The sequence below is a fragment of the Eurosta solidaginis genome, chromosome 4 (genome assembly GCF_040869045.1).
Source record: "Eurosta solidaginis isolate ZX-2024a chromosome 4, ASM4086904v1, whole genome shotgun sequence".
NCBI classification, from domain to species: Eukaryota; Metazoa; Arthropoda; class Insecta; order Diptera; family Tephritidae; genus Eurosta; species Eurosta solidaginis.
The window spans coordinates 129,650,208-129,667,265 of NC_090322.1; the positions used below are offsets into that span (position 1 = coordinate 129,650,208).

Below are 17,058 nucleotides of genomic sequence, written 5' to 3' on the forward strand. Positions count from 1 at the left end.
CACAACCGAACTTCGAGTTTTTGTTTTCATAATATCATTGTAGGTGTGCTTTGGTATGCATGCAACACGCAATTGCGTGACAAAATCGACACAACCACAAAGCATTCAAATTCAACAGCGCACAAAACCAGCACCACAAGTTAAACAACAACCGGAACAATAACAAATCATATAAACAAAATTAATGAATAACAAGTAAGGAAGGTTAAGTTTGGGTGTAACCGAACATTACATACTCAGTTGAGAGCTATGGTGGCAACATAAGGGAAAATAACCATGTAGGAAAATTAACCGAGGGTAACCCTGGAATGTGTTTGTATGACATGTGTATCAAATGAAAGGTATTAAAGAGTATTTTAAGAGGGAGTGGGCCATAGTTCTATAGGTGGACGCCATTTAGGGATATCGCCATAAAGGTGGATCAGGGTTGACTCTAGAATTTGTTTGTACGATATGGGTATCAAATGAAAGGGGCTAATGAACATTTTAAAAGGGAGTGGGCCTTAGTTCAATAAAACGAAAGGAGTTAATGAGTATTTTAAAAGGGAGTGATCCTTATTTCCATAGGTGGAAGCCGTTTCGAGATATCGCCATAAAGGTGGACCAGGGGTGACCCTAGAATTTGTTTGTACGATATGGGTATCAAATGAAAGGGGTTAATGAACATTTTAAAAGGGAGTGGGCCTTAGTTCTATAAAACGAAAGGTGTTAATGAGTATTTTAAAAGGGCGTGGGGCTTAGTTCTATAGGTGGACGCCTTTTCGAGATATCGCCATAAAGGTGGACCAGGGGTGACTCTAGAATTTGTTTGTACGATATGGGTATCAAATGAAAGGTGCTAATGAGTATTTTAAAAGGGAGTGATCCTTAGTTCCATAGGTGAACGCCGTTTCGAGATATCGCCATAAAGGTGGACCAGGGGTGACCCTAGAATTTGTTTGTACGATATGGGTATCAAATGAAAGGGGTTAATGAGCATTTTAAAAGGGAGTGGGCCTTAGTTCTATAGGTGAACGCCTTTTCGAGATATCGCCATAAAGGTGGACCAGGGGAGACTCTAGAATACGCTTGTACGATATGGGTATCAAATTAAAGGTATTAATGTGGGTTTTAAAAAGGAGTGGTGGTAGTTGTATAGGTGGTCGCCTTTTCGAGATATCGGCATAAAGGTGGACCACGGGTGACTCTAAAATTTGTTTGTACGATATGGGTATCAAATGAAAGGTGTTAATGAGTATTTTAAAAGAGCGTGGGGCTTAGTTCTATAGGTGGACGCCTTTTCGAGATATCGCCATAAAGGTGGACCAGGGGAGACTCTAGAATACGCTTGTACGATATGGGTATCAAATTAAAGGTATTAATGTGGGTTTTAAAAAGGAGTGGTGGTAGTTGTATAGGTGGTCGCCTTTTCGAGATATCGGCATAAAGGTGGACCACGGGTGACTCTAGAATTTGTTTGTACGATATGGGTATCAAATGAAAGGTGTTAATGAGTATTTTAAAAGAGCGTGGGGCTTAGTTCTATAGGTGGACGCCTTTTCGAGATATCGCCATAAAGGTGGACCAGGGGTGACCATAGAATTTGTTTGTACGATATGGGTATCAAATGAAAGGTGTTAATGAGTATTTTAAAAGAGCGTGGGGCTTAGTTCTATAGGTGGACGCCTTTTCGAGATATCGCCATAAAGGTGGACCAGGGGTAACTCTAGAATTTGTTTGTACGATATGGGTATCAAATTAAAGGTATTAATGTGGGTTTTAAAAAGGAGTGGTGGTAGTTGTATAGGTGGTCGCCTTTTCGAGATATCGGCATAAAGGTGGACCACGGGTGACTCTAGAATTTGTTTGTACGATATGGGTATCAAATTAAAGGTATTAATGAGGGTTTTAAAAAGGAGAGGTGGTAGTTGTATAGGTGGTCGCCTTTTCGAGATATCGGCATAAAGGTGGACCAGGGGTGACTCTAGAATTTGTTTGTACGATATGTGTATCAAATGAAAGGAGTTAATGAGTATTTTAAAAGAGCGTGGGGCTTAGTTCTATAGGTGGACGCCTTTTCGAGATATCGCCATAAAGGTGGACCAGGGGTAACTCTAGAATTTGTTTGTACGATATGGGTATCAAAGTTAAGGTATTAATGTGGGTTTTAAAAAGGAGTGGTGGTAGTTGTAATGGTGGTCGCCTTTTCGAGATATCGGCATAAAGGTGGACCACGGGTGACTCTAGAATTTGTTTGTACGATATGGGTATCAAATTAAAGGTATTAATGAGGGTTTTAAAAAGGAGTGGTGGTAGTTGTATAGGTGGTCGCCTTTTCGAGATATCGGCATAAAGGTGGACCAGGGGTGACTCTAGAATTTGTTTGTACGATATGGGTATCAAATGAAAGGTGTTAATGAGTATTTCAAAAGGGCGTGGGGCTTAGTTCTATAGGTGGACGCCTTTTCGAGATATCGCCATAAAGGTGGACCAGGGGTAACTCTAGAATTTGTTTGTACGATATGGGTATCAAATTAAAGGTATTAATGTGGGTTTTAAAAAGGAGTGGTGGTAGTTGTATAGGTGGTCGCCTTTTCGAGATATCGGCATAAAGGTGGACCACGGGTGACTCTAGAATTTGTTTGTACGATATGGGTATCAAATTAAAGGTATTAATGAGGGTTTTAAAAAGGAGTGGTGGTAGTTGTATAGGTGGTCGCCTTTTCGAGATATCGGCATAAAGGTGGACCAGGGGTGACTCTAGAATTTGTTTGTACGATATGGGTAACAAATGAAAGGTGTTGATGAGTATTTTAAAAGGGAGTGATCCTTAGTTCCATACGTGAACGCCGTTTCGAGATATCGCCATAAAGGTGGACCAGGGGTGACCCTAGAATTTGTTTGTACGATACGGGTATCAAATGAAAGGGGTTAATGAGCATTTTAAAAGGGAGTGGGCCTTAGTTCTATAGGTGAACGCCTTTTCGAGATATCGCCATAAAGGCGGACCAGGGGTGACTCTAGAATGCGCTTGTACAATATGGGTATCAAACGAAAGGTGTTAATGAGTATTTCAAAAGGGCGTGGGGCTTAGTTCTATAGGTGGACGCCTTTTCGAGATATCGCCATAAGGGTGGACCAGGAGTGACTCTAGAATTTGTTTGTACGATATGGGTATCAAATTAAAGGTATTAATGTCGGTTTTAAAAAGGAGTGGTGGTAGTTGTATAGGTGGTCGCCTTTTCGAGATATCGGCATAAAGGTGGACCAGGGGTGACTCTAGAATTTGTTTGTACGATTTGGGTATCAAATGAAAGGTGTTAATGAGTATTTTAAAATGGAGTGATCCTTAGTTCCATAGGTGAACGCCGTTTCCAGATAACGCCATAAAGGTGGACCAGGGGTGACCCTAGAATTTGTTTGTACGATATGGGTATCAAATGAAAGGGTTTAATGAGCATTTTAAAAGGGAGTGGGCCTTAGTTCTATAGGTGAACGCCTTCTCGAGATATAGCCATAAAGATGGACCATGGGTGACTCTAGAATATGTTTGTACGATATGGATATCAAATGAAAGGTGTTAATGAGTATTTTAAAACGGCGTGGGACGTAGTTATATAGGTGGACGCCTTTTCGAGATATCGCTATAAAGTTGGACCAGGGGTGACTCTAGAATGTGTTTGTACGATATGGGTATCAAATTAAAGGTATTAATGAGGCTTTTGAAAGGGGGTGGTGGTAGTCGTATATGTGAAGGCGTTTTCCTGATATCGACCAAAATGTGGACCAGGGTGACCCAGAACATCATCTGTTGGATACCGCTAATTTATTTATATATATAATACCACGAACAGTATTCCTGCCAAGATTTCAAGGGTTTTTTATTTCGCCCTGCAGAACTTTTTCATTTCATTCTACTTAATATGGTAGATGTCACACCGATTTTACAAAGTTTTTTTCTAATGTCATATTTTGCGTCAATAAACTAATCCAAATACCATGTTTCATCCCTTTTTTCGTATTTGGTATAGAATTATGGCATTTTTTTCGTCTTTCGTAATTTTTGATACCGAAAAAGTGGGCGTGGTCATAATCCGATTTCGGCCATTTTTTATACCAGATAAGTACGTGAACTGAGTTTAGTAAAGATATGTCGATTTTTGCTCAAGTTATCGTGTTAACGGCCGAGCGGAAGGACAGACGGTCAACTGTGTATAAAAACTGGGCGTGGCTTCACCGATTTCGCCCTTTTTCACAGAAATAAGTTATCGTCCCAGAATCTAAGCCCCTACCAAATTTCACAAGGATTGGTAAATTTTTGTCCGACTTATGGCATTAAAAGTATCCTAGACAAATTAAATGAAAAAGGGCGGAGCCACGCCCATTTTGAAATTTTCTTTTATTTTTGCATTTTGTTGCACCACATCATTACTGGAATTGAATGTTGACATAATTTACTTATATACTGTAAAGATATTAAATTTTTTGTTAAAATTTGACTTTGTGGGCGTGGTCGTTCTGCGATTTTCCTAATTTTTATTAAGCATACATATAGTAATAGGAGTAACGTTCCTGCCAAATTTCATCATGATATCTTCAACGACTGCCAAATTACAGCTTGCAAATCTTTTAAATTACCTTCTTTTAAAAGTGGGCGGTGCCACGCCCATTGCCCAAAATTTTACCAGTTTTCTATTTTGCGTCATAAGTTCAACTCATCTACCAAGTTTCGTCGCTTTATCGGTCTTTTGTAATGAATTATCGCACTTTTTCGGTTTTTCGAAATTTTCGATATCGAAAAAGTGGGCGTGGTTATAGTCCGATATCGTTCATTTTAAATAGCGACCTGAGATGAGTGCTCAGGAATCTACACACCAAATTTCATCAAGATACCTCAAAATTTACTCAAGTTATCGTGTTAACGGACGGATGGACGGACGGACGGACGGACATGGCTCAATCAAATTTTTTTTCGATCCTGATTATTTTGATATCTGGAAGTCTATATCTATCTCGATTCGATATATGTACAACCAACCGTTATCCAATCAAACTTAATATACTCTGTGAGCTCTGCTCAACTGAGTATAATAAACATATACCAAAGTTTAGTATCTTCTATAAATCTTATAAAATAAAGTCGTTAATGCCATGTATGCACATAACTTCACACAGAATGCTCCGATTTTAAAACGGTTTTTTGCATTTGAAAGCTTAGCTACGTTGTTGTTGTTGTTGTTGTAGCGATAAGGTTGCTCCCCGAAGGCTTTGGGGAGTGTTATCGATGTGATGGTCCTTTGCCGGATACAGATCCGGTACGCTCCGGTACCACAGCACCATTAAGGTGCTGGCCCGACCATCTCGGGAACGATTTATGTGGCCACATTAAACCTTCAGGCCATCCCCTCCCTCCCCAACCCCAAGTTCCATAAGGAGCTTAGGGTCGCCAGAGCCTCGTCTGTTAGTGAAACAGGATTCGCCGCGGATAGGTGAGGTTGACAATTGGGTTTGGAGAAGCTATATGTTGCGCTGGCAACCTGCAGGGGTGCGCTACACGGCCCCTTGAATCTGGTATTTTAGTCGCCTCTTACGACAGGCATACCTACCGCGGGTATATTCTGACCCCCCCTAACCCGCTGGGGGAAGCTTAGCTACGTGAGATGATACAGTTAATATCATTTGAAGATATATATTATAGGGGCGTGGCAAATTGCCAAAATGTAGTAAAAAATCATAAAATTTTTGTTTACACAGCTGTAACTCATAAACGGATGGATGGATTCAACAAATTCTACTTTTCAGTAAAACTTTGAAATATTTACCTTCGATCTGCATACAAAAAAAAAATACTTGATTCCTTTCTTATATCAGCCAAATTGTTTAAACAAAAGTAACATTTTTACCAAAAAATTCGTGTGTGTGATTGTTCGGTGTCAATACGGTGACACACAGGTATATACATAGCATTCGTTGCGTTATTTAACTTCGGCCGTAGGTTTATAGTATGTATGCATTTGCATATCCGCTTGACATACATATGTTTGTACATACACAAATAACAATAAATGGTTAAGAATGCGTACATCTCTTGAAAAATACTCTTTCGTTAAAAATATGGAACATTTCCTTAAAATTCTTAAACAAAAGTTTTCTTTTTTGGTATTTTTCCATGTATCACTATCACTACATATTATAAAACAAAGTCGCTTTTGCTGTCCCATGTCCCTTTGAATGCTCAAACCTTTAAAACTACGCAACGGATTTTGATGCGATTTTTTTTAGTAGATAGAGTGATTGAGGAGGAAGGTTTATATGTATAATAACGTCCATTAAAGAGTGGAAAAATGCTGTTATTTTTAAAGTTTCTAATGTGATGTATATATATAAAAGAAATTGGTGTTAGTTACACTATTTATAACTAAAGAACGGATGAACAGATTTGGGTGAAAGGTGGAGGGGTAGCTTAGAGCCAGGAGACAGACATAGGATACTTTTTATCACGTTCTGGCTAGGGTCTTGAGATCAAAACGTGGACCTGGGTAATCCTGGGATATGTTTGTCCAATATGGGTATCAAATGGAAGCTGTTTATGAGTACTTTGATACGGAGTACCCGTGGGTGACTAGGGTCTCGAGATATAGGCCAAAACGTGGACGCGGGTACGCCTAGAATGTGTCTGTAGAATAGGGATAACAAATGAAAGCTGTTGATGAGTGCTTTAGCACATGATAATTTTCATACATATGTATTTGTGACTAAGGTCTCGAGAAATAGGCCAAAGCATGGACCAGGGAAACACTAGGATGCGGTTTTACATTATGGGTATCAAATTGAAGCTGTTGATGTGTGCTTTAGTACAGAGTAATCTTTATACCCCTGGGTGACTAGGGTCTTGAGATATAGGCCAAAACCTGGACCCGGATATCCCTAGAATGTGTCTGTAATATGGATATCAAATGAAAGCTGTTACTGAGAGCTTTAAAATAATTTTCATTGTGGTATTCGATTTAGTCGCATCAACCTGGCAAAACTGATAAATATGCTTGCGAAGCCGAAATAAAGACAAGAATTAATAATACCCTCATACCTATTTACATACGTCCTATTCGATTTGCCTGAAATTTGGTATATAAATTTGCCTATATTAGTATTTACGATGCTTTTTTCCGCGAAGTAGACCACAGACGGACTGGGACTGGGATTAGGACTAGGACTGGGACTGAGACTGAGACTCGGAGTGGGACTGGGACTGAGACTCGGAATGGGACTGGAAAACAATACATACCACCCTCTGGGACTGGCAATAAGATATGAAGAATAATTAGAGAAAAGAAAAGAGAGAAGGAGAAGGAGACTGAGAAAGACATAGAATGAGACGAAGATGGGGATAAACGAAGCGAAAAATACGGAGGGAGGAGCGAATACAAAGATTAGGAAAAAGTGTAGAGGGGCGAGGGCAGAGTTAGACGGAAAAAGCTTATTAAAGTGCATTCAGATAGACCAAATTTAGGGCAGAACAACGTCTGCCGGGTCTGCTAGTATATGTATAAATACCAATAGTACCCAATAAAGTTTTGTTATGACATTAACGATGATTCCGCTCTTGGGTAATGTCATTCTACACCGAAAGAAATGAAGCTAGTAAAATCAAAGAATTTTCATTGTTGTTCCTGAATTACCGGACATTTGGAAAAATTGATAAAATTATATGTAATTCGACCGAGTTTTTGTTAAGAAAACAAATTTGTTTAGTTATTTCAACAGATACACTGTTGATTTCAAGTTAACAATATTCTATAAAAATTACAGATTCTGACTTAATCTAACTGATTTCTTGTTAAAAGAACTGATTTCATTTGTAATTTCAACAGCGAAAGACTATCAATATGATGGCGCTTACTACTTTTTTCTAATGACTATGCTGACACAGAAACCTCTGTCATATTTAGAGCCTTCACTATTATTCCAATGTTGACGGAAATCTCTTATTTTAACAAGTTTCAGTATTCTTTCGGTGACAAATAAGTATTTTGAGAAAATTGTGAGCTTTCCAATTCCAGTAGTCATGATATCCTCGTCTGGCCATATTCCGCATCAGATAAGCCGGTGTACCCAATTTCGGAAAGATATCTCAGTTTTTACTTAAGTTATCGCGTTAGCGGACGGGAATGGCTTTATTAAAATCTTTTTCGATGCTTATAGTTTTGATATAGGGAAGTATATATACCTCGATTAATTAAGGTCATTACGTACAACCGGTATACAATTGAAATTATATTACCCTTGTGTACAATTTCACGTTGGGTATACAAATTTATAATTAGTTCAAGTTAATGAAATAATATAAACTAGATTCATTAATTCAATTAGCACAAATATTACTACAGGGTTAATGGAACAAATGATTCACATACGAATTGTCAAATATCGATACTTCTAGTACTACACTGTGTATATTAAGCGTTCAACATTTCAAATTATAGCAAAAGTCATTATATCTGCAGGATACACAAAAAATTAATCAAAGTGATTACAATTTATAAAAACTTCTATTAAAATTTACTGTCAAGCGAACTGATTTAAATAATTCTCTTTAATACCCCATATAAAACCAACTCATAATGCAATACTTCTCAACTCTTTGTCTTTGACACTCAAATGAAGGTCGTATTGGATTGCTCTGAATTGCATGAAGCGTGCGCCAACTGTCAAAATTAATTGCAACCAAGTTAACACCCAACATGCAAGCTTGTGGCACGCAGTAGCGTAAAAATGCATACAAAACGTTTTTATGTACTACAAAAGAAGATGTGTATGTATGTGTGGCACGTAAGAATGTAACTGAACGTGTGCAAGCGCGCTAAAGCACAGATGCTGGGTACAATTGTTGTCAAACGAATAAGCAAACAGACACAAAACGCAATCGTATTGATTGCAAGTGAATGCAGTTGAATAAGCACAAGAATGCAATTGTTGTTGTTTTATATAAAGAGATAGGTAGGGACATTAGGGAGTGTCGAAAAAAATATAGTAAGTTTAAAATGTTTGCCACCCAACAGGCTGCAATGACGCGCTGTAATGGGTGTCTATTCTAATATAAACCATTTTGAAGAAGCACCTCAGGCAACGATTGATATGTGGTCAATGTGCAATACTTAATGAACTCAATTTATTGAAGTATGTGATAAAGCCCCAGTTCGGACAAATTTAACGGCTTGTAGGATTAACTTAACCTTATATTGTCAATAGACAATAGCCCAGGCTTCCTTGGAATTGAGATGCTTCAGATATTGGCTCCCTGTCAAAGCTATAAAGTAATAATCTTGAGAGTGTTTTATATACAAGAGCCTTAGACGAAATTAATACTAAGAACGTAAGAGGTTCCTGCTAGTATATATGGTATCGCAAAGGGCAATTGATATTTTATATGCTTAACGAAAGTTTGCGTGATCAGCGGCCCAACGAAAAGCTCCTATTCTCCTGCCAAACATTTCAGTGCCAATCGTTGGTACCAAATTAACTTGTAATTGTGTGTACAATCACAAAGTCATCTTAACAATTTTTCATTTTATGAACAATAGCATCCGCTTGCACGGCATCTACACAGCGAGTTCCAATACTATTCTGATCTAAGCATAAATAACTTGCTGTATTATATACCGACCGTTGGGACACCATCAGAAACATGATACAATTTCACAGGTAAGTGCTGTGAATAACCTTTTCTGAGAACCAGGATAGCCTTCATCAGAATTAAGGGATGTGATTATAACCTTTTCATCACATCGAATTAAAATGTCTGTTCCCCTCTACGACAAAAAGTCGCACGCACTAATCAAGGGATCTGTTCAACCTTTTGTTTGACATTCCGCAGAGGAATCAACTGAAAAAGTTATGCTTAGCTTGGAATTGGTTCAGAGGCCGTTCAAAACTTAGTAACAGAGCCTCCAAGAACGAACTTTATTGTCAACTTTGCAACGAAAATACCGTATTTCTCCAAAAAGAATGCTTTGTTGTCAAATTTTCAAGCTGAGGAGATAGCTTTATTGTCAAACTCGGCGGAAAAGAGACTGCATAGCTCGCATTTGAGCTAAAACTTCAGCCTCTATTTTGCTCCATTTCGAGTAATACACCACTCTGGATTGGTCGCCTTTTACGACCAATATACCTACCGCCGGAATATTCCAATAATTTGTTTAATAAACCTAAAGAAGGTGCAAAACAACCCACAAATGAATAGTAGGAAAAGAAGATCTCTGTTTTTGCCTTGAAATAAAAAAAGCTCATAAAATATTTCCAGAATAATCCACTTTCGTTGGAAGGAAACAGGGTGAGTTGGACACGAATGTGAGAAAGACACATAATGGGTAATACCAAGCAAAGCGCAATAACTAAAACTATTAGGAAGTAAAGGCCGAGTCATGAGGGCATTTCATCAAAAAAGAAAATCACAATGAGAAGAGAGCAAATCCTGAGACGTTTTCTAATGAGGATGCTACATAAGGATATCTCTATCCTCATTGACGGTTTCTCTCAAAAAGGAAATAAAAAATTTCGTGAATAAGAAGTAATTACAATTTACACTGATGGTTTTATAAATGGACTACGCTGCGCAGCAAGTGTTTTCTCGATATCCAGCCTAAATTTTTCCCAGTGGAAGAACCTGCTGCCTCCTATCAGAAAACTGAATAGAGTTTGGGATTCCGCTGGCATCAGTATCCTAATAGTACTCTGACTTTTATCAAGATTATTTTAACGTGAACGATTTTCGTAATACAAATGAGTTTTAAGACCCCGCTAATGTTTGTGCAGCAGATGCAAATACTTTCATGTGAATAACTCAAAGTTGGGGGCGGCCTCCTCTGCTGCGATGGGGATCGCCCCCTCCATGTAATTAACATTATCGCTCCGTGAATGAATGATCGACTGCGCAAGTAAATGAATGAATGTTGCAATATTGTGATAATTTGCCCCGAGCACAACAACAGAATGCGAAGCAGCTGAGGAGAAGCATTTTTCTGTCGTATTTGTCACAGTCACACATTGCATGTAGAAATATTTAGGTTGCTATTGTCAGCGTTTGCAGCGATTAATTGTCGAATCGATTTTCGATGCAGCTGGGTGTGTCTAATGCGATAATTGCTAATTACAAAACAAGAAAAGATTAGCGCAAACCAAAGCATGTGTCTGTTTGTGGAATCAACGCTTGAATTAACAAAGTGTTGGCGCTACAAATAAACAAAATGAGTATATTTGTCAAAAACAAATAAACACAATTATCGATTTGATTGAAATTAAATTAATGGTTGTGATATCGACCCCAACTCGTCGATACCTAATAATATTTTAGTAAAAAAATGTTAAGAAACTAGCGATTGCAGACATTCAGTGTATTCAGTCCATTATATAGGATTTCAGTTGGTGATGGAGGAAAAAGGGCACACAGAGCGACCAGCTAAACTCGCCGATTCGAAAGCGGAGGGGATAACGACTATACAAACGTTAGTTCTTTAGACTAGCATCAATTCTTGTCATGGATATAAAATACCGCTCTTAGTATGATGTATTAGCGTATGTTTCGAAGGTCTCTGAAAGGTCATCCTTGCCAGAACATGCATACAACAGCTTCCCGCTGACTACCGTAGATCGTAACAAAGTCTAGACAATCTTCAGAACAGCTTACTGGATCTAATTTCAGAAATTATTTGAAAGAGAATTTGGCCAGATTTAAAAGGTTGCCACTGCGAAAATCTGGTGAATCCAACCATACCGTGACCAAGACACTAACCATTGCATTTGACGAAGCCTGTCTCTAAGAAAATCTGGAAACAATACCGAAGGTGATGTGTTAATGTGCTATTATCTACTCAATCCTCTAGGGTGGGATAGAACCTACATAACTAGAGGATTGACTTGGTGATAGCACATTTCACATCCAGAAAATAAAGAGAACACGAAAATGAAAGAAAAAGGAAATTGAAAAGGAAATATGAGAAGGAAGGAGAATTGAAAAGGAGGCAAAGTTGAATTGAAATGGAAAGTAAAGGGAAAAGCAAAGGCAAAGGGAAAGATAACTTAAATCAGAATGAGAAAAGGGAAGAGGAAGGGAAAGAGAAAAGAGAAGAGGAAAGAAAATGGAAAGGATTAGGGAAAAGAAAAGATAAGGGAAAAAAGAAAGGGAAAAAGTGTTAGGCAAAATAAATAAATAAGTGTCAGCCGCGATAACCTCCGAAGAGATTTTAGGCTGAGCTACTCTTCCAATTTGCGTCGTGCTCCTTCTATTATACTCAGCTGGGCAGAGCTCACAGAGTATATTAATTTTGTTCCCAAAACGGTAATCCGTATCAGCATAAACTAATCGAGATAGATATAGACTTCTATATATCAAAATGATCTGGGCGATAAAAAGAAATTCATTTAGCCATGTCCGTCCGTCCGTCTGTCCGTAAATACGATAACTTGATTAAATTTTGAGGTATCTTAATGAAATTTGGTATGTAAGTTTCTGGGTACTCATCTCAAATCGTTATTTAAAACGAAAGAAATCGGTCTATAACCACGCCCACTTTTTCGATATCGAAAATTTCGAAAAACCGAAAAAGTGCGATAATTCATTACCAAATACGGCTAAAGCGATTAAACTGGTAGGATGGTTGACCTTGTGACGCAAAATAGAAAATTAGTAAAATTTTGGACAATAGGCGTGGCACCGCAAGCTTTTAAAGGAAGGTAATTTAAAAGTTTTGCAAGCTGTAATTTGGCAGTCGTTGAAGATATCATGATGAAATTTGGCAGCAACGTTACTCCTATTACTATATGTGTGCCAAAAAAAAATTTGCAAAATCGGATGACAAAAAAAAATTAAAAATTTTAGAAAAATTTTAACATAAAATGTAATATATTCACAGTGTATTAGTAAATTATGTCAACATTCAACTCCAGTAATGACATTTTGCAACAAAATACAAAAATAAAAGAAAATTTCAAAATGGGCGTGGCTCCGACCTTTTTGATTTAATTTGTCTAGAATACTTTTAATGCCATAAGTCGAACAAAAATTTACCAATCCTTGTGAAATTTGGTAAGAGCATAGCTTCTATAACGATAACTGTTTTCTGTGAAAATGTGCGAAATTGGTTGAAGCCACGCCCAATTTTTATACACAGTCGACCGTCCGTCCTTCCGCTGGGCCGTTACCATACGTGGACCATAACTTGAGCAAAAATCGATATATCTTTACTAAACTTAGTTCACGTAATTATCTGAACACACTTTATCTTGGTATTAAAAATGGCCGAAATCCGACTATGACCACGCCCACTTTTTTGATATCGAAAATTTCGAAAAATGAAAAAATGCCATAATTCTATACCAAATACGAAAAAAGGGATGAAACATGGTGATTGGATTGGTTTCTTGACGCAAAATATAACTTTAGAAAAAACTTTGTAAAATGGGTGTGATACCTACCCTATTAAGTAGAAGAAAATGAAAAAGTTCTGCAAGGCGAAATCAAAAGCCCTTGGAATCATGACAGGAATACTGTTCGTGGTATTACATATATAAATAAATTAGCGGTACCCGACAGATGATGATCTGGGTCACCCTGATCCAAATTTTGGTCGATATCTCGAAAACCCCTTCACATGTACAACTAAGGGCCACCCCTTTTAAAAACCCTCATTAATACCTTTAATTTGATACCCATATCGTACAAACACATTCTAGTGTCACCACTGGTCCGCCTTGATGGCGATATCTGGAAAAGGCGTCAACCTATAGAACTAAGGCCCACTCCCTTTTAAAGTACTCATTAACACCTTTCATTTGATACCCATGTCATACACACACATTCCAGGGCTACCCTAGGTTCATTTTCCTACATAGTGATTTTCCCTTATTTTGTCTCTAAAGCGCTCAGCTGAGTATATAATGTTAGGTTACACCCGAACTTAGCTTTCCTTAGTTGTTTTTCGTACAAATTGGCGGACCGGGACCTACATGTTTTATGCCGACCCCGAACGGCATCTGCAAAGCAGATGAGTTTTCACTGAGAGCTCTTCATGGCAGAAATACGCTCGGAGTTCTTGCCAAACACTGCCGAGGGGCAACCCCGTTAGAAAAATTATCTTTTAATTGAAAAAACTTGTTTCCAAAATTTGAATGTTGCCTTGCCAGGGGCATAAAAATGATGAAGGAAATTAAATAAAACGATAAAAAAATGATGATCATGATGATGATGATGATAATAGTGATCAATTTTAACGGTTATTAGCTGTTACGGTTGTCAGGAGTTACGGGATACAGTAAGAAGAAAGGATAGTTTAAGCCTCACGGTTGAGTGATATAAGATCAACGACCAAACGGTCAATTGAAGTTATGACCATTTCAAATGATCATAAGTTCAATTGACTTTATGACATTTGCAAATGTGACTTTACTTGCGCGAAATAGTTTTTTATCAGATTTTTCATGGGGCCAAAGTATAGGAGAAAGAGTGCCTTATCCGAAAATTTTAAACAAAAAAAAAAATATAATTTCACACGACTGAACAAATACATACATGTATATAGTAAACACACTAAAGCGTGGATGTGCGTAACAAAGTATTCGACCTTATGGGTAGTTGAAAATAAAGAGTTGACTTAGTGACCATTTAGGAAAAGCAGAATTTGCATAATGTTAATATCGTTGGCATTGTTAATATTTCAAATTTGACGTGTTCACCATTTAATATGTTCATAATTTGAGCTTACTTTGTGGCTATTTTAAATGGCCATAAGGTCAATTTATGCTATGGCTGTTGACCTAATTTCACACCTTTAAGCCTGCTTTTGTTATGTTCCATACGTAAATAAAAGGTGTGTGGGAGGGAGGAGGTTCAATGTGGTTATGTATAAATGTGCCTGAGATGGTCAAGTATCTTAATACGACTAGTGCTAGGTTCTAGAATGTCAGAGACCTATGTTTATCCTTCGAGATGTGCTTTTATTGCTCTAACGAAAACAACAACATTTAACTTAAAAGCAAAATGTGCGAGAAAAAAAAACAAAACTGGCACACATTTTACGAAAGCAAAATAGGTTAACGGACGTTTGATACAAACGAACAAATCAAAAAAACTCAAAGCGTTGAAATTTATGTACTGGAGTTCGTTCGCAGCTCAATAAACAAAAACCGCAAAAATTCACGTTACTTGACAACTAACCAAGCAGCCAATCAATGCGATAATCAACGATATGGCATGACAAGGTACCATTGACAGCAGGGCAGTTCGAGTGCACAAAGTTGCACAAATCAACCTGCCAAACAAAAAAGCGTGCAAAAACCTAGTCGAATAGGCGCTCGTAAAATAGTCAGTTAATTACAGTATTGAAATGTATTTGCTTATCTACGAAATTGTTTGTCATTTATCAATGAACGAAATTACCTGGAAGTTTCGCATATGATAATAACAATCACCACGTGTTGTTTGATTCAAAGTTTTATATTCTTCTTGTACCAGTTTAAAAACTTTAAGGAGTTCATCATTATTCATGAAAATAAGTGGTGATTTCTTTTGTTGTGAATGAAAAGCAAAGAAAAATATGCTTTTATTTACAATTTTTTCATTTCATTATATAATGCTTTAAGCCTTTTAATCAGTTTAATTAATGCATGCTCGTGATCCATTTTTTAAGTAATGCTTTATAATTTTATTTGTCCTCAGTTGAAAAAATATATCAGTTAACACCAACTGTTTTTCAAAGTACTTTGCTGCATATCACAGGCACATCTGGCCATACTGCATTCCATGATATGTCATAAATTTGTCAGAAATTGACATTATTATGACAGTTGGGCGTGCGCAAAAAAATTTAAATGATGGGCTGTATTTTGCGTTTTTTGTAAAGCCCAGGAAATTGTTAAAATCACGCATGTAAAAATAATGATTATGCTGTTTGTTTATTTTAAATACAATCACCTGAAAACTTAAAATGTGAAAAAATATCAACTCTTAAAAGTCAGCCCATTGAAATGATATTTGAACCATGGCTCAGTTATATGGTTGGCTCATATCATCAGCTGATTTTATTTATTTCATTGCATGGCCGATGGGATTGTCAAAAGGAGATGGCAAACTCAAAATGAAACCAATACATTGGCAACTTTTTCTTACCCATACAAAAACTGATAAGTTTTATGTTTCCATTCCATACCATTTGCACCAACACCAATACACAGATTTTGACGATTTGAACAGACATATTTTGTTATTGTACAGATGAGCCAACCATATAGTTGAACCATGATTTGAACGATGTATTACCCACACTGCAAGAAAAGACGATACAAAAACACCAAATATGAAATTTGTATACGTATATTGCGGCGAGTATAAGCCCTTTCGAAATGTTCCTATGCCGCTAGCAATTAATCCGGAACAACAACTACAGCAAGGCAAGCAGTTAAAATAGAAAACAGCCACAAACACATATACATAGAAGGCAACATCGATATGAGGTGCAGAGGTATGAAAGAAGCAAATAAGTTACTGATCGAGAAGGCCTGGAATAAAAAGGCGAACGAGGCAACTGAGGCATAAAAGCAGCGCAAGCTAAGGAATAGTCAATCAGTTTTATTTTAACACGCTATAAGTGAAGCATGCGAATAAATTAATTTGTGAAGAACTATTACCATAGTAGTGCTGTAAAATAAAGAGCATTTTTATACAGATCATTTGCGTTTATTTATCTGACAATCCAGTGATTCGAACGATAACAGAAGACGCAGAGCCATTCAGGATTTGTAACAATGTTGTTGTTGTTTATTAGCGATAAAGGCATTCCCCGAAGGTTTTGGGGAGTCATTCGTCGGATATAGTTTTGGTACGTGCTAGTAACAAGCACCTTATATGGCTGTGCACAATGACGTTGAGCAACACCATCATCTCAGTCAGAATTGGAAAGGACCTCCCCGAGCCGTTCGAAACTAAGCGAGGTTTCAAACAGGGTGACCCCCTATCTTGCGATTTCTTTAATTTGATGCTGACGACATTGATATCATCGTCCTACACACCCGCCGCCGTTAGTTCTGCTT

At 37.6% G+C, this 17,058-nt stretch overlaps 1 protein-coding gene and 1 pseudogene across 1 annotated transcript in view; both read right to left on the reverse strand.

Annotated features, from left to right (window-relative positions):
• NetB (Netrin-B) overlaps positions 1–17,058 on the reverse strand; it is a 586,813-nt gene that overhangs the window by 329,282 nt on the left and 240,473 nt on the right. The window lies entirely within an intron of this gene.
• The window catches only part of LOC137247721 (craniofacial development protein 2-like), an 86,276-nt pseudogene continuing 84,400 nt past the window's right edge, over positions 15,183–17,058 (reverse strand).